The sequence below is a fragment of the Rhipicephalus microplus genome, chromosome 4 (genome assembly GCF_043290135.1).
Source record: "Rhipicephalus microplus isolate Deutch F79 chromosome 4, USDA_Rmic, whole genome shotgun sequence".
Lineage (NCBI taxonomy): Eukaryota > Metazoa > Arthropoda > Arachnida > Ixodida > Ixodidae > Rhipicephalus > Rhipicephalus microplus.
In genome coordinates, this window is record NC_134703.1 from 115,471,653 (window position 1) to 115,496,082 (window position 24,430).

The following is a 24,430-nucleotide window of genomic DNA, read 5'->3' on the forward strand; positions in this document are numbered from 1 at the left end:
CTTATATTAAAATTCGAAAACAGACGGATGAGGTACTCACGGTTAATCGCAGTGTGACGTTGCTGGTAATCAGGAGAAGCGTCCAAAGGTGGCGTGGCTCACGGGGCGCCGTTGCTGAAGTGTCGACAGACTTGTTTTTTTTTGTTTTTTAAATGCGAAGCATTTATTAGCGAACTTTGGCGGCTTTGAGCGTATCTATCTATCTATCTATCTATCTATCTATCTATCTATCTATCTATCTATCTATCTATCTATCTATCTATCTATCTATCTATCTATCTATCTATCTATCTATCTATCTATCTATCTATCTATCTATCTATCTATCTATCTATCTATCTATCTATCTATCTAGCCACCCACGACTTTAAGCTCTCCTGGCCATTTCGCTAAGGATATCGATACCGAACTTTGTATGACATCACATGACTCTATGAAGAACACATTTCACTAGTCATAACATGAAAATCATGACATGTATGTCAATAATGTCATGATTTACATATATTTGTTCTGCAGATCTTGCGGTGGCTTCGTTCACATGACATGTTGCAAAACTGGTATGGTATGACATGATTGCATGGTGAACACAAGCAACAGAGCCTAACATGAAAATCATGGCATGCGTGTCATGTAACATGACTACATGCCACGCTCATGATGCGCTCGCGGCCGCTTCGCTAGCGTCATGTATACCAAATTTGGTATAAGAGTACATGAATGGATTACGAAGGTAAGTAACTGGTTCCAACATGATAATCATGAGATGCGTGTTATGTAACAACATGATTACATGCCACGCTCATGAGACACTGTAGGCCGTTTCGCTAGCTTCACTTATACCAAATTTGGTATTACGGGACGTGAATGAATGAAGAAGGTATTATACTGGTGCAAACATGATAAACATGACATGCGTCTCATGTAACAACATGACTACATGCCACACTCATGATGCGCTCGCGGCCGTTTCGACAGCTTCACATATGCCAAATTTGGTATTACGTGACGTCAATGAGTGACGAAGGTATGTGACTGGTGCAAACACGATAATCATGAGATGCGTCTCATGTAACAACATGACTACATGCCACAGTCAAGGCGCCAATACATTTCGACGTGACGCGGTGCTCACCGGCGTTCATGTTGTCGCGTTTTACCGAGGTTTGCCTCGGTAAATTTCCGTACATTAGATGGCCCGCGGCAACCCGTGTCTGTCCCTATGCTCTGACACCTCAGCATGTCCCGCCGTAACGCAAGAAGTACTGTGCTTTGTAAATGGTTGTCAACCTATAGGCTTTGGGATGTCTATCAGAAATTACTTCCACGCCTTCTGCCGGCGTTTGAAAGGGTGTGACTCATATTTGCGAATACTATGCATGATAAGATCGCAGATAACCTCTTCTTTGTCATAGTGCACAGGTCCGTTATTATCTTGGCCCACAAGTTCAAATAAAATAACCAATTATCTTGTAGCATAAAACTGCGAGCAGCTGAAGTAATATTGACCTATATGTCCAGCGCTATTGCTGTCTAAACGACTCTGCTATATCGCAGCATGCTGATATTCGTGAGTAATATTTGGGCGATAACGCTCACCCCGTGAAATGCTGACATTTGCCTTTGTTCTCGTGGTGCTTTGTGTGCGCTTGTACATTAGTAACTGTATGCTCGGTCACCAGAAATTTGGTGAAGAGGGGATGCTCCGGCACCTCTTTATGTATGTTTGTGCATTTGAGTTTAAATGTATGTGCGTGTATATGCACTAAACAAGAAGAACTAGGAGAAAGGACGTCACGACACTCTCACCCCCCCCCCTTTCGTAATTATCTCACTGGCTAAGCTGTAGGTTTCCAGAATTTGATAAGTTGTCACGTAAATAAGTAAGAATGAATAATTAATTGCCTTGAGCTGCACAGTTGTCGAAACGACTTCTGTTATCAGTGAAATACCAAATTGTCAGCGGGGTGTCGGATGAACCGACATTTCGAGCTTATCCTTTTGTCAACAAATAATCAACAATGAAGAGAGGGCACTTAATACAGTAACAAGCATTCAGAGATGGCATTGTTCGTTATCATTGGTGACTGCATGGTGTCACAGAACGAGCGCTCAGAAAGGGCGCGCCGCCAAATTCTCGCGACGAAACGCGGGAAAGACGCCGCGAGGTCAACGAAAAAAAAGAGAAAACAAGCATCCAATGGCTCCCCTGGCGCGCGACCCTCCCCTCTCGGAAGCGTAGGTTCGCCCACAAACCTCATCACCCCACAACGGCGGCCGAGCAAGCACTCGAATGTTCTAGATGGAAAGGGGCGTGGTTTATGCCGGGTAGAGTCATCCGTCGCGGACGGCATTCGAACCGTCTCGCACTCTCCCCAGCCTTCGCTGCGTATCGCGCCGACGAAACGACGAGAACTTTCTGGAATCTCGCGCGGAATGTATTTAATGGAGCAGCCGAGGTGAGAGATCAGGAGAAGACGGAAGTTAGCGCCAGAGCGCGTAGGGATTCCGCCGTGTACTCGGCGAAGGTTTTGTCCGTAGAGACAAAGCAGGAGAAGAAGATGATTTCCACCTGAGGGGTGACGACGCGAGCTACAGGCAAGAGTGTGTGTGTTTACCACTATCGAGCGAAGACGCGTGGCAACAGCTGCGTGTGTGAAGCCGACGTGTTTCCGGCAAAGAAGTTGAAGCTTGGCGAGCGGCCTATTGAAGACGCGAGGTTTCCTGGAAGAGAAACCTCGGGGGCAAAGACGCCAGGTTTCCTGGAAGAGAAACTTCGTGGGCAGGGGAACGACAACAACGCTGGAATTTGAGTGATTCTCGGAAGAGTATCATCCAGACTTTTGTTCCAAGAACTTCGGACTGAAAAGGTTTTCTATCTCTTTAGTCTTTAAGTGTCTTGGTTGTTCAATGCATGCAACTGCATTGTAGTGCGTTTTGTTGTCTGTGTCCGTTGTTTCGAGTGTGGCTGATTGTACTGTGTAGTACGTTGTTTGATTGGTGACATATTGTATGCAACTATTGTGGAGTGTACATTCTTGTGTATTGTTTTCGATCTGCCATTATTGAGAATATAATTTTGTTCTGTTGATCAACTCTCAGCTCTGACTTGTTCTTTGGGCCACAGCTGGCGTCCGCTGGCGCGCCAAAAAGGGCCACTTCTAAATTGTCCACGCTTTCGTGGTGCGGTTTGGGGGGCCGATACTTCGGCCCTTGGAATTAGCCCGGCGATCACCTCCCGAATTAACGGGACCTGTGTGACAATTAATCTGGCGTCCGCGATAGGACCTTTTGGTGCACAGTTTGTCCAAAGTAGTGAGAAAGAGCCTCGAGTGTTGATAGTGCTATCGGAACGATTTTGTGTGTTGCTCAGTGTTCTCGTTAACGAGTGCAGGAGAGTGTTCCGATATACTGATTTAGGCAGATACTTTTTTGCACGCGGCAAGACTTCATTTGCGAGACACAATGGATCTCGAAAAGTTAGTAGCTCTTGGTGAGAAGATGGGTCTTTCTGGCACCGACCTACGGAAGTGGGTAAGCCAGAAAGAGAAAGAGGCGGTGGAGAGAGAGAGGTTGACAGCTGAGAGGGCCAAGGAAGAAAAAGCAGCTGAGTTGGAGAGAGAAAGGCTGGCCGCCGAGATGGCGAAAGAAGAAAGAGAGCAGCAATTGAAGTTGGAGCTGGAGAGAGAAAAGTTGGCAGCCGAAAGGGCGAGAGAAGAAAGAGAAGAAAAGGAGCGACAGATGAAAGTAGAAAGAGAGGCAAAGGAGCGACCGCTGAAAGAAGAAAGAGAAGCGGAGATGGCTGAAAGAGAACGGCAGCGACAGCACGAGATGGAACTCGAGCGCCTCCGTTTGCAACAGCGAAGTGAAACTCCCGTCCAAGCTAGAGTTGAAAGCAGTGAACAGGAAAATCATGGCTTCCGCTTGAACCCAAGCAAGCTGCTCGTAGCGTTTGATGAAAGGAAGGACGACCTTGACGCGTACCTTCACAGATTTGAGACGATTGCAAGGAGCCAAAATTGGCCGGAACATCAATGGGCAACTGCTTTGAGTACTTGCTTGAGTGGTGAAGCGCTCAGTGTGTACGGTAGGCTGACGCCGACTGATGCAGCCAACTATGCAAAGGTGAAAGCTGCTTTGCTGAAGCGATTTTGATTTACTGTGGAAGGATACCGAGACAGATTTCGGACAGGAAAGCCAGCTGATGGTGAGACGGCTACGCAGTATGCCGCCCGACTTTGCCATTATTTCGACAGATGGATTGAACTTTCAGAGACAGCGCAGGAGTACGATGAGCTTAGAGAGCTCCTAATTAGAGAACAATTTCTTACTAGTTGCCACCCAAGCCTGTCAGATGGATTGAACTTTCAGGGACAGCGCAGGAGTACGATGAGCTTAGAGAGCTCCTAATTAGAGCACAATTTCTTACTAGTTGCCACCCAAGCCTGTCGCTGTACTTGAAAGAGAGGAAGGCTGAGTCACTTGAAGGCATGCTCGAATTGGCTGATCAATGCTTGGAAGCGCAAGGTGGAACTAATTTGGCCAGGGTCAAGAAGGAGTGTCCGGAAGATTCGAAGAAATCGGCTCCCGAAGAAAAGAAGCGTGCACCGGAGAGCATTCCGCGATGTTTTCTGTGTAACCGAGTGGGTCACCGTGCTAAAGACTGCCGAACTAACTTCACGAGCCCCACGGTTGTAAAATGTTTCAAGTGTGGTCAGCCTGGGCACAAAGCAGACGCATGCCGAAACGGAGCGAGTCAAACTCACCAGGTGTCCTGTGTGCTAGCAGCACCGAAATTCGATGATAATGCCGTCACCGACGGATTTGTAGAGTTGAAAACTGGGGAGAAAATCCCTATTGTGGGTGCTGTAATGACAAAACAGCCAACCGGTGTTTCGAAGGGAATGCCAACGCTGCCTGGAAAAGTTGCGGACTAAAAGATTACGGTGTTAAGAGATACCGGCAGCTCCACTGTTATCGTGCGGAGAAATTTGGTACGGGAAAGTGAGTTAACAGGCAAAACGAAACCGGTTTGCCTAATTGACCGTATGGTTCGGATGCTTCCCGAAGCAGAAATTGAGGTTGAAACCCCGTATTTCAGCGGGAAGGTTACTGCTTTATGCATGACTACCCCCCTGTACGACCTTGTCATCGGAAACATCGACGGGCGCGAGGACCGAATGATCCGGAATGTTTGGGAGAAGACACTAAGATAGAGCCCTCGCCAACCCAGCGACCGCGAGATACAGTGGAGGAGCATCCCATGACGGATCTCACTCGAGCCCAAGGTGAAGCCGCGGTGCAAGAGACAATGAATGATAAGATGATCGTGTTGAATGAGTTCACGGGCCGGGCAGCTGGACTTACGTCGGTACGACCTCAACCGAGCGACAGTGTAAAGGTGACGGAGTCGGCCAGCCAGGCCAAATGTTGGGACGTGAACAAGCGGGTGAATAACCGGGCAGGATCGGTTGAGCGTCATGACTCGTTAGCAGTGTCGGAAGTGACAACGATGGCTGAGACGCCGCCTCAGATACCGTCGTTGGAAGGGGCTTGCCGGAACAAAACGATCAAAAACAATAAGAAGAGATCGAGAGAGCACCGCAAGAAAGGGCGCAAGCGCCGCTCGAAATGCACAGGATAGGTGCTGAGGTCAAATCGGAATGTGTTTGGCAGGGCTGAGTGCCATCTGTTGTGTTAATGTTCGTGTTATCTTGTGTCACAGCTGTATGTCGAGCGAATCAAAATGTTTGTTGTGGTGATGTGATGTATAGTATTGTACAATTGTGGTAATGAGAGCTTTGTATATTTGTATTGTTTGAATTATGTGATGAAGCATTGTATTCATGTACCTGTGGCTATACTCTATGTGTTGTGAGATTGAGTTGCAATGAACAGTTGTATTGAGTGATCCATTGTGAATGTGACGTGTCATCAGCGACGGACTATGTTACAGTCTTTGAGAGTGTGGGGACTGTTCGCGCTCGTTTGTGTGTTTTTGAATATTATGAGATAATATTCTTAAAGTGGGGGGCAGTGTCACAGAACGAGCGCTCAAAAAGGGCGCGCCGCCAAATTCTCGTGACGAAACGCGGGAAAGACGCCGCGAGGTCAACGAAAAAAAAAGAGAAAACAAGCATCCAAGGGCTCCCCTGGCGCGCGACCCTCCCCTCTCGGAAGCGTAGGTTCGCCCACGAACCTCCTCACCCCACAACGGCGGCCGAGCAAGCACTCGAATGTTCTAGATGGAAAGGGGCGTGGTTTATGCCGGGTTGAGTCATCCGTCGCGGACGGCATTCGAACTGTCTCGCCCTCTCCCCAGCTTTTGCTGCGTATCGCGCCGAGGAAACGACGAGAACTTTCTGGAATCTCGCGCGGAATGTATTTAATGGAGCAGCTGAGGTGAGAGATCAGGAGAAGACGGAAATTAGCGCCAGAGCGCGTAGGGATTCCGCCGTGTGCTCGGCGAAAGTTTTGTCCGTAGAGACAAAGCAGGAGAAGAAGATGATTTCCACCTGAGGGGTGACGACTCGAGCTACAGGTAAGAGTGTGTGTGTTTACCGCTATCGAGCTAAGACGCGTGGAAACAGCTGCGTGTGTGAAGCCGACGTGTTTCCGGCGAAGAAGTTGAAGCTTGGCGAGCGGCCAATTGAAGACGCGAGGTTTCCTGGAAGAGAAACTTCGGGGGCGAAGACGCCAGGTTTCCTGGAAGAGAAACTTCGGGGGGCAGCGGAACGACAACAACGCTGGACTTTGAGTGATTCTCGGAAGAGTATCATCCAGACTTTTGTTCCAAGAACTTCGGACTGAATATGTTTTCCATCTCTTTAGTCTTTAAGTGTCTTGGTTGTTCAATGCATGCGACTGCATTGTAGTGCGTATTGTTGTCTGTGTCCGTTGTTTCGAGTGTGGCTGATTGTACTGTGTAGTACGTTGTTTGATTGGTGACATATTGTATGCAACTATTGTGGAGTGTGCATTCTTGTGTATTGTTTTCGATCTGCCATTATTGAGAATATAATTTTGTTTTGTTGATCAACTCTCATCTCTGACTTGTTCTTTGGGCCATAGCCGGCGTCCGCTGGCGCGCCAAAGAAGGACCACTTCTGAATTGTCCACGCTTTCGTGGTGCGGTTCGGGGGGCCGATACTTCGGCCCTTGGAATTAGCCCGGCGATAGCCTCCTGAATTAACGGGACCTGTGACACATGGTCATCGATGTTGCTGACTGCAGCGAAAGCGCGGGCATTGTCCTTGACAGAGATACTCGAATTTGATACTCGAATTTGGCAATGAAAAAAGGAAAAAAAACGCTGCATCTGGATTGTTGAGTGATAAACGTTATAATGTATATCCCCGTGAACACGGTAGTAATTATTTCGATAAAACATTTTCACGCCGCTTCCGGCAATTGTAATGCCAGATTGCGCTATCCATGGACGGCCCTGCCTCCTCCCCTCCATCCCCCGCATAGGGCGTGCGTCTCAGTGGAATTAGTCGCATTGCGGACGAACTGCCGAGGATGTCGAACGGAGTGGCATCTTCTCGCGTCGCATGGCCTCGAATCTACCTGTTCGGTGACACCCTGACGCAGGTGAGAAAGCGCGGAACCGTTTTCTCGAATCACGAGTTATACGCTCTCAAACTTCCCTTTTGTATAGAGAAATGAAAGTTGGTCGAGTTGCGGATACTTCGCATTAGGCACCGTAAACTGAAGAAATAAGCGCTGGATTTCAACTCTTGTATAGAGAGTAGAGAGAGAGAGTGAAGTGAGGAAAAAGTTTAGTCGGCGAGTGAGTTCTGGCCCTGTTTTGAATCCTGGGCCACCACACGATCGTCCCTTCGGGGTGTGCCCGTACCACGCAGGGCCAGGGCACTGGCACACCAGTTCACAGAATGAAGTAGAGAGTGAAATATTGAGTAAAGTATTGACGGGCCAGTCTCAATAAGGTGTGATGCCACAATCAAGGGCGTAGCCAGGGGATGCCCTATTTTATTTGCAACAGGCTCGAAGTTGAAAAGAAGCAACATAACAGAGCATGATTCAACTTTGTTGTTGAGTTGTGAGTGGAACACTCAGTGGCATTTTATGAGTTCATGCTTCCACGTTTGACACGTTGAACCGACGCCGCGGCACCCAGTGACTTTCGGTTGTCCTGTTTGATAAAGCAGATCAGGCATTCACCTTAAAAAAAAAAACAGCAACAGGAAAATCGATAAGATGAGTATAAGACAACCGAGGCGTAAATTGTAAGTCAAACTTCTTGATTCAACATAAAAATAGCCTGTTCATCGCCAGCCTTCTCACTTCATTTGCAATTAGCATAAAAATATTTTGGGTAGACACCACATGAAAATAAGTAAATAAAAATTATGTATACATTCTACATGGTTCAAAAGTTACGAACAACAGAAGTTCATCGTGCACCACTGCCATTGCTAAAGGCGAGCAAGATGGCCTGGAAAAGAGACCCGTCTGCCCATCAGCTTTGCGCAGAGGCGGTGTCGTACCCAATGAAGTGATAACTGAGGGGCGACTATTGCTAGTTGAAAACTTTTCCCAATACCCCGCCTGGGCGACGTGAAATACCGTCGGCCGTGGCAATTTTTGGACGGCCTTAACGGGCCTTACATTAAAATTCAAAAACAGATGGATGAGGTACTCACGGTTAATCGCAGTGTGGCGCTGTTGGTAATCCCGAGCAGCGTCCAATGCTGGCGTGGCTCACGGGGCGCTCTAGCTGAAGCGTCGACAGACTTGTTTTTTTTTTTTAGTAGGGGTGAAACGTGTTACGTTATGGGTCGTATCCGTCCTGTGTCGTCGGAGTAGTAGCCAGTTTTTAAAGGGCCACTCACCAGGTTTGACAATATTCAGCTGACAAGCGCAATGCGTAGACGAGGCGTTCATGATCACGTCTGCAAAATTTTGCAACGCTACACGCCGCGAAAATGGGCCAAATTTCAAGATGAACGCTCCTCCCTTTCCTTCTGCCGGCGCGTGCCCAGAGAATGAGGGCATGACGTGGGCGTAGGAATGACCCTACGTACACGGCAATGCAGTGACGTTGGTCCTCTACGTAGACGACTCTTCTCTGACGTTGCAAACAGTGGCACGTGACAAGGCGAAAATATTTAGCAGTACATGCGTAGTTCATGTAATTTATTGCTTGAAGATATCAATAAAGCTTTAGATAAATAAGGAGACACAATAGGCTAATGTGAGCGTCTTTTTTCCATTTTTCTCCCGTGAATTGCAACGAGATGCGGGGCTTAAATCAAGTCACGGTTCGTTATCCCAATGCACAACTCATACTAATGAGGGACTTGAACTACCCGAATATTGATTGGTTGCACGCATGCCCACTTACCAACCCACCGACAACTGAGGCCAACCAGTTTATCACCACCTTTATGGATTTTGGTTTAACACAAATCGTCACCTCACCCACACGTGTCACTCAAACTTCTTCTTCCCTTATAGACCTAGTACTAACGTCATCAGAGACTGTCACGTCACCCGTATTGCACATGCCTGGCCTGAGCGACCATAATATTTTGCATTTCACATTCGATTTGTCGCATGCACCATCAGTAAAACAGTCCAAGAACATCAGAGACTACAACAAGGGTAACTATCTAGCCATTAATAATGAACTGTGCTCCTTTTTAGACATTTTCTTACCAGGTTATCTTGGGCGCTCAGTAGAAACTAATTGGTGTTTGTTTCGTAATAAAGTGTCTGAACTAATTCATCTCCATATCCCTCTTCGCCGGGTGTACTCCAATAACCAAGCTCCATGGTATAACAGATACTTAAACCGACTTTCCAACAGGAAAAAAAGAATTTTTAGAATCGCTAAGTATTCACTTAAACCGGCCAACTGGACAAAGTACAAGACAGCCTCTTTAGCATATTCGCGAGCGCTAAAGGCTACTAAATTCTCGTTCTTCAATGTAACCTTGCCGAACATCCTGAAGACTAACCCTAAACGTTTCTTGAGTATAATGAAACCACTTAGCACCAGTAAAGTATCATGGCTTACACCCACCGGCGATCCCGTCCCCGACCATCTTTGTTCTACTTTGCTAAATGATACATTCATTAAGTCGTTTTCTTCTGATTATACCCAACGTCCTGAGCTTCAGTCGTACAATCATTTTGCGATGGATCCCACCACGTTTGACTCGCATGGCATCGTCACAATTATGACAACCTGAAACTAACGTCTTCTCACGGTATTGATAGAATTATCAGTAAATTTTTAAAGAATACTAAAGAATACAGTTCTATCATCCTGAAATGCATATTTTCACAATCTTATCATGATGGTGTGCTACCTGGAGACGGGAGAACTGCTGCGATTATTTCAGTACATAAAGGCGGTGATAAACATTGTCCTTCTAACTATCGTCCTATATCTCTCACATGTGTACCATGCAAAATAATGGAACATATAATATTTTCTCACCTCTTTAATTTTCTAGAGGATAGTAGCTTCTTTTCTTCAACTCAGCATGGCTTTCGAAAGATTTTTTTTTGTGATACTCAACTAATTTCTTTTACTAATGATTTGCATTTATCTTTGGGCTCTGCTTCTTTACCTGACTGTATATGTCTTGAGTTTGCTAAAGCGTTTGATAAAGTTAACCATTCCCTGCTCTTATATAAACTAAGTGTTCTAAAAATTGACCCTGCAGTTTTTAACTGGATTCGTGCATTCCTTACTTCTCGTGTTCAATTTGACAGCACTAACGATGTTAATTTTTCCACTGCACCGGTTGATTCTGTGGTTCCTCAAGGATCAGTACTTGGCCCCCTGCTATTCCTAAACTATGTAAATGAATTACCTTCTACTGTTACTTACAAAATTTGTTTGTTCGCTGACGACTGTGTTATTTACTGTAAAATATTGTTACGGGGACTAAAGTATACACTGGCGAGCAAATGCGTAATGGCGAATATACTGGCGAGCTAATGCGTACAACGCTGCTGCAGTCCGAGCACGTTCACGCTCAGCACTTCGTCGTCGTCATCCTCAGGCATCTACTTAGCCCGTGACATTACCCGCCGGCGGCAGAAGCACCGTCCCGGTGCGATCAATTCTCGGGGCGTGAGTAGTATGGTTTAAGCCGTGAGACGTGCACTATATCGGTCGGGACTGAAGCTTGTACTGACGTGGTATGGAGTGGAGCTATCTCATAGGTCACGCTGGTGACCTTGCGTATGACGCGGTAGGGGCCATCGTAACGGGACATCAGTTTTTCGCAGAGACCAACACGACGTGATGGTAACCACAGCAAGACGAGTGACCCCGGAAAGTACTGTACGTCGCGGTGCCGGCGATCGTAAGCACTCTTTTGGTTAAGCTGCGAGGCACATAAACGATCCTGGGCGACTTGGCGGGCGATGTCAGCTCGAGCCAGGGCATCACGAGCATAAGCAGTCGATGAGGGGGCGTCAGATTGGAGCATGGTGTCCATGGGCAAAGGCGGGTCATAACCAAACAGTAGGTAAAAAGGGGAAAATCCGGCTGTATCATGGCGTGAACTGTTGTATGCGAAGGTAACGAAAGGTAAGTGGATGTCCCAATCTTTGTGATCCTTGGAGACGTACATCGCTAACATATCCGTCAGGGTGCGGTTGAGGCGTTCCGTGAGGCCGTTGGTTTGCGGATGGTACGCTGTAGTGAACTTGTGGTGAGTAGAGCAGGATCGCAGGAGCTCGTCGACTACTTTAGATAGAAAACAGCTGACGCGGTCGGTGATCAACTGACGAGGAGCACCATGACGCATAATGATGTCATGAAGAAGGAAATCGACTACATCAGTAGCGCAGCTGGTGGGGAGGGCGCGTGTAACGGCATACCGCGTTGCGTAGTCGGTAGCAATAGCAATCCACTTATTACCGGTGGCCGACACGGGAAAGGGTCCTAGAAGATCGAGGCCGACTCGGAAAAATGGCTCATCTGGTACTTCAATGGGCTGGAGGGTACCAGCAGGTCTCAGAGCAGGTGTCTTGCGGCGCTGGCAGAGGTCGCATGCCGCAACGTACTGTCGCAGAGAATGGTAGAGGCCAGGCCAAAAGAATCGGCGGTGAATGCGGTCATACGTGCGTGACACCCCTAGGTGTCCAGCGGAGGGGGCATCTTGCAGCTGGACCAAAACGTCTGAGCGAAGATGCACAGGAACAACGAGTAAAAGCTCAGCACCATCAGGGCGGGCGTTGTAGCGGTGCAAGATGTCGTTGTGAAGAACGAACAGTTGTAAGGAGTGGTCAGGGTGGGGAGAGTGCAGACCTTTGATAATAGCACGCAAAGAGGGGTCGCGGCGTTGTTCAGCAGCTATGTCGGTGAAGTTGGTAATTGAAAGAACGAGGGCCTCTTGCTCATCTTCCCTCGTGTCAGGGGGATCGACTGGGTAACGGGACAAGCAGTCAGCATCCTTGTGAAGTTGTCCGGATTTATAGGATACGGAAAAAGTGTACTCTTGTAAGCGCAGCGCCCAGCGACCAAGGCGTCCCGTAGGGTCCTTCAGTGAGGAGAGCCAGCAAAGGGCATGGTGGTCCGTAATAACTGAGAATGGTCGGCCATACAGGTACGGTCGGAATTTCGCAATGGCCCAGACGACAGCTAAGCACTCGCGTTCTGTAATGGAATAATTTTGTTCCGAGCGCGACAACAGTCGGCTTGCATACGCGATGACGCGGTGCATGCCTTGTTGCCGCTGCGCCAACACTGCGCCTATGCCGTGGCCACTGGCGTCAGTACGAAGCTCCGTGGCGGCAGATGGGTCGAAGTGTGCTAGGACTGGTAGATTGGTGAGAATGTCAACGAGCGACGAGAAGGCGTTTGCTTGCTGTTGGCCCCAGGTGAATGTGACATCCGTTTTGAGGAGGCAGGTTAGAGGACGGGCTACTTCAGCAAACTTCTCGACAAAACGACGGAAATAGGAGCACAGTCCCAGAAAACTTCGGACATCCTTGGCTGAGCGGGGTGTCGGGAAGTCGCGAACTGCTCGGACTTTCGCAGGGTCTGGTTGAACGCCCGCAGCGTTAACAAGATGGCCGAGTACGCAGATCTGGCGTTGCCCAAAGCGGCATTTGGACGAGTTAAGTTGCAAGTTGGCACGTCGGAAAACATCAAGCACTGTGGACAGACGGGTAAGATGGTCGTCGAGAGTAGTCGAAAAAACAATAACGTCGTCAAGATAGCAGAGGCAGATGGTCCACTTCATGCCTTGAAGGGGAGAGTCCATCATGCGCTCAAATGTCGCGGGGGCATTGCATAATCCAAAAGGCATCATCTTGAACTGATAAAGTCCATCAGGAGTCACGAAGGCCGTCTTCTCTCTGTCTTTGTCGTTCACAGCGATCTGCCAGTAGCCTGAGCGAAGGTCTATTGAAGAGAAATATTTGGCACCGTGCAAGCAATCGAGTGCATCATCAATGCGCGGTAGGGGATAGACATCTTTCTTGGTAATATGGTTGAGATGGCGGTAATCAACACAGAATCTCCAGCTATTGTCCTTCTATTTAACAAGTACAACGGGTGTGGACCAGGGACTAGATGAGGGTTCGATTATGCCCTTATCAAGCATTTTATCGACTTCTCGCTGTATAATAGCACGCTCCGGGGCTGACACACGGTAGGGTCGTCGGCGAATGGGTCGAGCGTCACCGGTGTCGATGCGATGGGTTACCACGGATGTCTGGCCCAAATTACGGTCGCCGAAGTCAAAGATGTCCTGATAAGAAGCAAGCAAACGGCAGAAAGCAGAGACTTGTTCAGAGGTGAGCTTGTCAGATAGCATTGGCTTAAAAAGGTCGGAACAGGAACGTGACGAGAACGACGTTGATGAAAAATCGGGTGGCGAATCGGTGGTTAGGGCGGAAACTGTGTGGTCGACCAGTGGTGTCAGATGCGCAAGTGACATGCCGCGAGGAATAACTTGCGCTGAGAGGCCGAAATTGAGGACGGGAAATGAAGTTCGGTTGTCCTTAACGGTAACCACCGTGTTGGGGAGTGCAACATTGCGTGTCATGGCGACGTCAGAAATTGGGGCAGCAGCATAATCACCATCGGGTACTGCAGGATATGGCGAGAGGTGGACTTGGACTGCGGCTTGCGGCGGAAGTCTGAGGAAATCGACAGAGCGTAGACGAGGTGGGCTGGTAGAGATGGTCTCCGAAAAGGATGGTAGTTCGAGCCGAAGAAGACCTTTGGAACAGTCAATGAGCGCAGCGTGTGAAGTCAGAAAGTCGAGTCCAAGGATGAGGTCATGAGGGCAATTTTCCAGTACAGCGAACAGAACTGAAGTTTGATGCTCAGAAATTGTTAATCGCGCAGTGCACATTCCAAGCACATCAGGAGTACTCCCATCCGCTGTACGAACGGTAGGTGTAATCGCAGGCGTCAGAACTTTTTGGAGGCGGCGGCGGAGGTCTAAGCTCATCACAGATATTTGTGCACCGGTATCAATAAGAGCAGTTATAGGTAAACCATCAACGAGAATCGTAAGAAGGTTGCACCGCTGGTCGGGAGTAATCAGAGGATTTGCAGTCCGAGTCGTGTATGCAGCGTCACCTCCAGGGGCTGCACCGGCTAGTTTTCCGAGCGACGGTCATAGGGAGACCGAGAACGGCGGGGTTGTGGCGAGCGGGACTGACGACGCACGGGCGATGGCGAGCGGCTGGTCCGACGTTCTGGATTATGCTCTGCACCTGTCTCTGCACGGTAGGACGGGGCATAAGGTGCACGTTCTTAGCGAGGCCGCCAATCATAGAAGCTCGGTCGAGGTGATGAGGTCCAACGGCTGCGGCAATGGCGAGCGATGTGTCCTATCCGATGGCACGTGAAACATATGGGCCGATCATCATGAGTGCGCCATTCAGCTGGGTTTCGTCGTGGCGCGAACGTGCGCTTCGGAGTGGCAGCCGCAACGACTGGAGCCGAGCTGGAAGTAGCAGGGGCATTTTGATGAGGTGGCGAAATGCCCATATTCGCGATCTCTTGGCGAACCACGGCCTGTATCATTGAAACAGCATCGGGGTTGTGTCCTGGCGCGTTGAAGTTAGATATAGCGGGAGCCATAGCCTCGAGTTCCCGACGGACTATTCTGGTGACGTTTTCTGGCGCTGGTGGTTGGTGTAGTGTGGGCAAATCTTCGCAAGAGGACGTAGCCGCCGTGTTGGGAAGGCGGTCAAATCGGTGAACTATGCGCCTACTTTTTGCCTGTTCGAAGCGACGACATGCTTCGATGACCGACTCCACCGTCGAGCAGTCCTTGCACAGGAGAAAATTGAAGGCGTCATCCGCAATTTCTTTCAGGATGTGTCCGACTTTGTCCTCGTCGAGCATGTCCTTGTCGACCTTGCGGCACAAAGCCGACACGTCCTGGATGTACGCGATGTACGGCTCTGTGGATGTCTGAGCACGAGTCGCAAGCTCTTTCTTTGTGGCCACTTGACGTCCGATGGGTTTCCCAAATAGATAGCGAAATTTCTGCTTACAGACGTCCCAGCTAGTCAACTCTTCTTGATGTGTCTCGTACCAGAGTTTTGCCGTGCCATGCAAGTAGAAAATGATGTTCGCCAGCATAAGCGTCGGATCCCAATGGTTGCTGCTGCTGACGCGCTCATATTGAACCAGCCAGTCATCGATGTCTATGCCACTTGTGCCGTTGAATGGGCCTGGGTCACGAGGTTGCAGCACAACGATCGGCTGCGGGGCTGACGGATCTTGTTGACATTGAGTAGCCTGGTCAGTCATCGTGGTAGCTGCAATGCGCCGTCCGCTGCGAAGATCCAGCTCATTGGGCTGTATAGCGAGTGGTACCCCGCACCTCCACCAATGATGTTACGGGGAATAACGTATACACTGGCGAGCAAATGAGTACTGGCGAATATACTGGCGAGCTAATGCGTACAACGCTGCTGCAGCCCGAGCACGTTCACGCTCAGCACTTCGTCGTCATCATCCTCAGGCATCTACTTAGCCCGTGGCAATATCTAATGACAATGATATTCATTCTCTGCTGGCTGATCTCAATAACATGCTTCATTTGTGTTCTATTTGGAAATTGGAACTAAACATTCAAAAATGAAAGTACATGAGGATTTCTCGGTCGAGTACAACTTGTCCTACTTACTTTCTTCACAGTCACCCCCTTGAAACTGTAACATCTTACCGGTACCTCGGCGTCCACATAACTGACACTTTGTCCGGGAAATTACATACAGAACATATAGCGTCCAAAGCTAATAATATACTGGGTTACCTTCAAAGAAACTTCTTTCTTGCTCTATCGTCACTAAAGTTATTATTATTACCACATACGTCCGTCCTCAAATGGAATACGCTTCGTCTGTTTGGCACTCCGGTCAGGTAACGTTATCACACATGTTGGAATCCGTTCAAAATCGTTCAGCTCGTTTCATTTTGGCTAACTACCATCGTTCAGCTAGTGTCACTGAAATGAAGGCATCTCCAAACCTCATCCCACTAGTTACCCGCTGAAAGCGCACTCGCATTTGCCTGTTTCAGAAATATTCTATAATAATCCTACACTCCGTTCCCGTTTAATCCAAGCTGCTCCCTTCATTTCTCTTCGCCGTAATCACCAACAAAAAGTCACAGTCCCCCATTGCAACACAGTAACATATGCCCAATCATATCTCCCAAGAACTTGTAATGAATGGAATTCCCTGCCTGCATCAATAACAAGCATCAATGAATCGATTCAATTTAAGAATGTCCTTAAAACAATGATTACCTAATTACCCCCTGTATGTTTGTTGAACAGTTTATTTGTATTGCTTTGTGCCTTCACCATGTAATAAAAATAAAGTTAGTGTTATCATTTGCTTTATTATGATGTGAGTTGTTGGGAGTAATAATCTTTGTACCCCAATTAGTGACAACATTTTTATGCCATTTGCTTTGTAGTCCTTGTTTTTTTCATTGTTGTGCATGCCATTCCCCTTTGAAATGTACTGTGTACCCTGAGGGTAAAATAAATAAATAAATAAATAAATAAATAAATAAATAAATAAATAAATAAATAAATAATGTGTTGGCATTTCGCATGCGTTCGTGTACCCACGGTCAGCGCATCGAGCAGACGACCGCTGAGGAACGCTCCTACGCGATCGCGCACTCATTGTGCCCATCTATTCTACCGCGTCTAAGCCAGCGCTTCAAATCTATCCAGCAGAAATGGGCAGAAGACCACAAAATAACGCTGGTCAACACAGCAACGCCGCTCGCGTGCTCGGGGGTTGGACTTGTTTGGGCACGTCATGCTCTAGTGGGCTCTTGGTCGGATGTCTGAGAGGGTTGGGAAGAGATTTGGCTTGCGAAGGCCACGCGGAAGAGCAGCAAGGGTTTCAAGCTAGCCTACTCTCATCCTCGTTTGGCGCCGCTTCAAAAAACCCGTTTTCTCCGCTCGTGATGAACCGATTCAAAAATGTTTTCGTGGCAAAATGTTCCTCATTGGTCACCCAACAACTTCCACTGTCTAACTAAAATTTGGTATGGGGCCTGGTGAGTGGCCCTTTAAGGTCACCAAATTGCAATGCATGTCCATAAAACGGTGTCACGGTATATCTACGGAGTGAATTATGACGAGTAGGTGAAGCGTCCGTCCATCCGTGCGTACTTACTTGCGTTCGGGCGGGCGCTTCGCCCAACTCATAATCATTCACTCCGTGAATATGCTGTGATTTTTAGGAGGGTAGAGGGGCGTTTTGACTACGCTTTATGTATGTTCGTTATATGTGCGTGTATTATACGCAAACAATGAGATATTTGGGGTGGGGGTTAAGCAGTACACAAGCTGCGAGTGGTAGTACTGCCTGATGTTGTGAAAACTGAAGCCACGCGCGGCTTTTATACGTCTTCGTCATTCAAAGCCACGAAAAAATACGATGAAACCGCTTTATACCTTTATGGAGCAATGTCTGGGAACTAGAAAAAAAAATGACTACGGCGAAAAAACGTGTTAGGTGGGTAGTAATTGTACCAACGATATTTCAAAGTCTTATTTGTCCGATATTACTTCGCGATTGATTGGTTGATATGTGGAGTTTAACGTCCCAAAACCACCATATGATTTTGAGAGACGCCGTAGTGAAGGGCGTCTGGAATATGGAGAACCTGGGGTTCATTAACGTGAACCAAAATCTGAGCACACGGGGCTGCGGCATTTTCGCCTCCATCGAAAATGCAACCTCCGCAGTAGGGATTCAATTGCGCGACCTGCGGTTCTGCACCCGAGTACCTTATCCACTGGACCACCATGGCGGGACAGATATGTGTTCTCTTAGATCGGTGAAAGATGACACCCCAAACTCCAGCCATCTGGACCAAATTGGTACCCAGGGGAACACAACACTAGCAGACCAGTTTACGCTCATTTGTTCTCCGTTATGACCTCTTCCACTCCTCTCGTGAAAGAGCTCAATAACCAGCCTTACTCCGCCATTGCTGTAGCCAATTCGTATCAATAATGTCTACTATTCTTACTGGTGCATATAGCAGAAATTACTGGGTGAGGGTAGGGAGGGGGAGCTTGACTATCTTTAATGTATGCTTGTACGTGTGTTTGTGTATCTGCGTGTAGGTATGGGCATAAAAAATGTCGTCGAAAGACGATAATCTTGCATGTGGCAAGAGTGAACAAAACATTTATTTGATGTTCTGTGCAAGAAATCAGTGAATGGTATTCTGGAGGCGCTGCGTTAGAGTGCCTCGAGCGTGCAGCGGAGGAGAACGAGCGCATCAAGTCATGTCACACGGGAGAAGCGCTATCTGGCAGTTCTTTTTGGAAAACAAAGCGCGTGGCCTTGAGAAGGGCGTGCGCGCCCGTTTCAAAGGTGATAAGGTGTAGAACGCAAGGCGACGGGTAGGTGCCACCACCGTGTCGTGTTAGCAAAGCGTTGGAAACACTCACTTCTTCGTGCAAGCGTTGCATGGTCAGCGCAGCGTGATAACTGCCACGTTCCTTAGAATTACTTATGTATGTATTTTCTAGTAAAAGACGAACATGCAGAATATACATGTGTTGTTATGATGCCTCAAATATGTGCAATAATTGCTTTTTAATTGACAATAACACACGTATGAACGCTGATTCTTGAGTAACATGGGTGGGTGCTGCGGATGGGGTCGGTCGTTCGGCGTAACGGCTGGTGGTGCTTAGAGTACTCGGTTTGCGCTCGCGGTAAACAAACAAACAAACAAAGAAAGAAACAAAGAAACAAACAAAGAAACAAAGAAACAAAGAAACAAAGAAACAAACAAACAAACAAACTGAAAAAGGGTTTATTGGCGACTGTTGCGACGGTGGTCCTAGGAAGAAACACGATCGTGCAAGAGCAACGGTCAAGCAGATGCCGGCGATGATCAGCACGAGCCGAGCGAGCGAAGCCCAGCACCCAGTACCCAAGCGGTGGCGATGTTGCTTGCCAACGATGCTCTTTCTTCTTCACAATTTGCCCCCGCCGGAAAAGAGCCATCCTGGCGACCTAAGAGTCTGGAGGCAGAGGGCTATGATACGGCTTAAGGCGGGCGACGTGAACGATGTCACGTCCACGCCGGCGCATGTCGTCAGATGGGGAAAGTGGCTCGATGAGAAAATTCACCGGCGAGGTTTGCTCCAAAACGCGGTATGGGCCCTCGTACTTTGGAACAAGTTTTGAGGAAATGCCGGGGGTTTGGTAACGAACAGCCAGCCATACAAGTGATCCCGGGGAATAGCTGGGGCTTTGTGAAGAGTCGGCGTTGTTTTCTTTCTGGCGCTGTTGTTCTTGTGACGTAAAGGTGCGTGCGAGTTCACGGCACTCTTCCGCATTTCTGGCAGCTTCGGACACAGATGGGCATTCGGATGCGTCAGGACGGTATGGAAGGAGAGTATCGATGGTGTGGGATGGTTCGCGTCCATAAAGAAGAAAGAAAGGTGAAAATCCAGTGGTAGACCGAGCTGCGGTGTTATAGGCGAACGTGATGAATGGAAGAATGCGATCCCAGTTAGTATGATCGGATGTCACATACATGGCGAGCATATCGCCAAGGGTTCGGTTAAATCTTTCCGTGAGCCCGTTAGTCTGCGGGTGGTATGCCGTGGTCTTGCGATGAACAACATGGCATTCAGAAAGCAGAGACGTGACGACTTCTGATAGGAAGGCTCGACCTCGGTCGCTTAGTAGTTCTCGAGGTGCACCATGTCGTAGTATGAAGCGATGAAGGATGAAGGATGCTACGTCCCGCGCAGTGGCACTTGGAAGGACGGCGGTCTCAGCGTAGCGTGTTAAATGGTCCACAGCGACTATGATCCACCGATTTTCATCTGATGTTGTCGGTAGAGGGCCATAGAGATCAATTCCGATCCGATCGAAAGGTTTGGCAGGGCACGGAAGTGGTTGAAGCGCACCGGACGAGTGGAAAGGCGGTGATTTGCGGCGTTGACAGTCAGGACAGCCCATAACGAATTTTCGAACGAAATTATACATTCCGCGCCAGTAGAAGCGATGGCGAATGCGTTCGTAAGTTTTGAAAACTCCGGCAAGACCACATTGGGGATCGTCGTGAAAGGAGGCGCAGATTTGTGATCGCAAGCTGCGCGGGACAACCAAGAGCCACTTACGACCTTCGGGGGCGTAGTTGCGTCGGTGTAGCAGCCGATCACGAATGGCGAAATGAGCAGCTTGACGTCGGAGAGATCGTGGTACCGCAGTGGTTGACGATCCAGAGAGACAGTTAAAAAGGGAAGCGATCCACGGGTCCTTGTGTTGTTCACTGGTAAAGGAGTCGAGGTCGAGAGATGTGACGGAGTCGGTACCAGTGGTTCCGCAGGCCGAGTCGGGACGTAAAGGCAAACGCGACAGGGCGTCGGCGTCAGAATGCTTGCGTCCGCTGCGATAGATGACACGAATGTCGTACTCCTGGATTTGCAGTGCCCACCGAGCTAGGCGGCCAGAAGGATCTTTCAATGTGGCGAGCCAACAAAGTGCATGGTGGTCCGTTACCAGGTCGAATGGGCGACCGTACAAATAAGGGCGGAACTTGCGAAGCGCCCACACTAGCGCCAAGCACTCTTTTTCAGGGACGCTGTAATTGGCCTCAGCTTTAGTAAGTGTGCGACTCGGCGACGACGTATTCGGAGTAGCCCGGCTTGCGTTGGGCGAGGACGGCGCCTAGACCAACCCCACTAGCGTCTGTGTGAACTTCCGTTGCAGCTGTTGGGTCGAAATGCCGAAGAATTGGAGGAGATGTTAGCAGACTACGGAGCGTGGCAAACGCGACGTCGCAGTCAGAAGACCAAGATGAAAGGTCTGCATCACCGCGTAGGAGGTTGGTCAGTGGTGACATGATCGATGCAAAATTTCGCACGAAGCGCCGGAAGGACGAGCATAGTCCGACAAAACTGCGTAATTCTTTCAGTGTAGTAGGTTTCGGGAACTCAGCGACTGCTCGCAGTTTTGCAGGGTCGGGTCGAACACCATGCTTGGAGACGATGTGCCCTAAGATGGACAGCTCTCGCGCGGCGAAGCGGCACTTTTTAAGGTTCAGTTGGAGCCCAGCGTTGGTTAAACACGTCAGAACCAGTTGGAGCCAAAGCAGATGCGTAGGAAAATCGGGAGAGAAAACGACAATGTCGTCGAGGTAGCATAGACACACAGACCACTTCAGTCCACGCAGTGTGTTGTCCATGAGTCGTTCAAACGTGGCAGGAGCATTACAAAGACCAAATGGCATTACGTTAAATTCGTACAGGCCATCTGGTGTAATGAACGCAGTTTTCTGGCGATCAGCTTCTGCCATAGGAACCTGCCAGTATCCAGATCGTAAGTCTAAGGAGGAGAAGAATTCGGCTCCTTGGAGGCTGTCAAGGGCGTCGTCTATGCGCGGTAATGGATAGACGTCTTTCCGCGTCACCTTGTTTAATCGCCGGTAGTCGACGCAAAATCGAATCGATCCATCTTTCTTTCGAACTAGAACGACAGGAGATGCCCAAGGACTGTGCGATGGTTGAATAACGCGACGGCGTAGCATCTCTTCGACCTGGTCGTTGATGACGTGACGTTCTGCAGCAGAGACACGGTACGGTCTTTGACGCAATGGCTGGTGCGAACCGGTGTCAATGTAGTGGTGCACTGCGGAAGTCCGACCCAATTGCGGCTGAGAAACGTCGAATGAATTCGCGAAGTGCTGGAGGAGATTAAGAAGCTCGGCGCGTTCATGGGCACTTAAGGTGTCGGCGATGGAACTCGAGAAGGTGTCACTCGATGAGCATTCCAGTGGGGAAAGGGCATGAAGTTCGGTCGAGGCGCTACTGCACGATTCGTCTGGCATGTTAAGGAATAAAGAGGAATCGAGGTACTCCACTCGACCGAGACATTCGCCGGCAAGTAGCGTAAGCGGTGCAGAAAGGGGGTTGTGGACGAAAATATTGCTTCGGCCCGCAGTGACGTCGAGTGTAGCGAAAGGCAAGGAAACGGCTCTGCGGCTCATGAAAATGTCGGAAGGTGTAAACATTACTGTGGCGTCGTTATGGTCATCGCAGCAAACCGGGACAACGGCAAGAGAGGCTGGCGGAATTTCAGTGTCCTCACGCACGACAAGTTTTGGCGACCGCTCAAGGGTTTCGTGCAAAGGTTCGTCACACAGGTGCGAAAATTGAACTTCAGCGCGTGCGCAGTCGATGATGGCATGATGATTTGACAGAAAGTCCCACCCGAGGATAACGTCATGCGAGCACACCGAAAGGACGATGAACTCGACAACGTACATAGAGCCTTGGATGAATATGCGGGCCGTACAGGTGCCGAGAGGTCGAACTTGTGCGCTAGCTGTACGAAGCGATAGTCCGGAGAGCGGCGTGGTCACTTTGCGTAGGGAGCGGCAGAGCTGGGCGGCTATAACAGAAACGGCAGCACCTGTGTCGACGAGGGCAAAGGTAGAAACACCATCGACAGATATAGCGACGACGTTAGCTGGTGAAGTGCGAGGACTTGAGCATTTCGACGACGGCGCAGTTCTTGCCTCTGGAACTGCGGCGTTCAGTTTTCCCGGTTGGAGGAAGCGGGTCTAGGACGCATTGGGGACAGTGATCGCCTGCGAGGAGATGGGGAGCGGGGAGAGTGAGTTTGAGGCTGGGGTGACCGAGACTCAGGAAGGTTAGTGTATCTATACTGCGGTGAGGGATAGGGAGCAGGTATGTGTATGGGCTGTGGGTCATACGGTAACGGCCGAGTAGCATCGTGGAGTGGTTGGAAGCGACGGCGACAATATCGTGCCACGTGTCCTGGAGTACCGCAGGCGTAGCAGATCGGTCGATTGTCAGGAGTGCGCCAGGAATTGCTGACTCGTGGTGCGGCCCAAGGTGTCGAAAAAGGGGCGGAGTGGGGAGCGACTGAAGACATGAGTGGCAAATGCTGCTGGCGGGGTCTGCTACGTACCACCTGGGCATACGTAAGAGGCGCTGCCACGGGCTGCATAGCCGGCGCATGGGCAACAGGCATGGCCACAGGCTGCTGGTGGGCAGCGATGGGAACAGCCTGAGCTACCTCTTCGGCAATAACGTCGCGGAGTGGTGAGGGCAGACGAGAGGACGGCGGCTGCTGCGTGAAGGGAATCAACGACAGTTGCCGAGCTACTTCTTCACGCACGAAGTCTTTATTCTCTTGCAGGGTTGGTGAGTGGTCGGGAACAGAAGTGAGACTGGAGAGCGAGTCGGCGTGTGAGGAAAATGGCCGAGTCAGGGCGCGCTGCTTGCTCAACTCGTCGAAACTTTGACACAGAGTGACAAGTTCCGCAACGGTGGCAGGATTACGGGCCAGGAGCAGCTGATATGCACCGTCATTTATCCCTTTGAGGATGTGTTGAATCTTCTCCGACTCGGGCATGGTGGTGTTCACACGGTTGCAAAGACCAATAATGTCTTCGATGTAGCTAGTGAAAGATTCCGTTGGCTTTTGTGCGCGAGTCCGCAAGCGTTGTTTGGCTCTGGACTTGCGGACTGCGGGTCGGCCAAAAACGTCAGCAAACAAGGTTTTAAAGATGGACCACGTCGTAATGTCGTTTTTGTGGTTGTTATACCACATTTCGGCCACGTCAGTGAGGTAAAAGATGACGTTAGTCAATTTGTCCGCGTCATCCCACTTGTTGTTTACGCTCACCAGTTCGTAGTTAGCGAACCAGTCTTCCACGTCGGTCTCATCAGCTCCGCTAAAGACCTTGGGCTCTCGCAAACGAAGAAGGCCGGGGTTGCTGGGGGATGGAGTGGCAGAGCCAGGTTGCGCGTTGTTGGTAGCCATGATGGGAGGTAGCGTTCGGTTGCGCAGCTCCAGGTTCAGGCGACGGCGAATGGCAGCACCCAGGTTCAGGCGACGGGGAATGTCAGCACCCTCCACCAATTGAAAAAGGGTTTATTGG

The 24,430-nt window shown here is 49.4% G+C and overlaps 1 non-coding gene across 1 annotated transcript; it reads left to right on the forward strand.

Annotated features, from left to right (window-relative positions):
* The first annotated feature begins 8,484 nt into the window (after positions 1–8,484).
* Positions 8,485–8,626, forward strand: LOC119173037 (U4 spliceosomal RNA). The gene has a single exon (XR_005109992.2). It is a non-coding gene; the product is annotated as a U4 spliceosomal RNA (small nuclear RNA).
* The last annotated feature ends 15,804 nt before the right edge of the window (positions 8,627–24,430 follow it).